This window comes from Buceros rhinoceros, unplaced genomic scaffold (genome assembly GCF_000710305.1).
Source record: "Buceros rhinoceros silvestris isolate BGI_N320 unplaced genomic scaffold, ASM71030v1 scaffold7822, whole genome shotgun sequence".
Lineage (NCBI taxonomy): Eukaryota > Metazoa > Chordata > Aves > Bucerotiformes > Bucerotidae > Buceros > Buceros rhinoceros.
The window spans coordinates 41,379-41,826 of record NW_010398236.1 but is presented as its reverse complement, the minus strand read 5'-3'; positions in this window follow the sequence as shown (position 1 = coordinate 41,826).

Sequence of the window (448 nt, the reverse complement as noted above, 5' to 3'; positions counted from 1 at the left end):
AAGCTTTAGTCTTTTTATAGGAAATTTGTTTCCGTGGGTGAACTTAGGCATGGATGAGTGAGGAACAATGCATTGTTTGTTAAAACAAACTTTTTTGAAGGGAGTGGGCTTAAAAGGAAGGAAATGTGGTTTAGATTTAAGTTCCTTTTGAAATTTCTTCTTTTTCCTCATCCCACCTCTCCAAAACACAAAACAAAAATCCAATCAACTAGAAGTCCCCAAACTGATGTTTCACCTTACGTATCTTCAATATATTCAATATAATCTGGAAAGCCAGACACAAAAGTTGTCAGTTTAAAAATTACTACCTTGAGCCTTCCCTTCCCTTCCCGGGGGGAACTTAAGGCAGGAATACAATTTAATTTTTAATTGGCTACCTAGAGTGGGCTGGAAATCTCTCTGCTCTCCCTTTCTTTAGACATCCTCGGACAGGCAGCTGCTACACGAC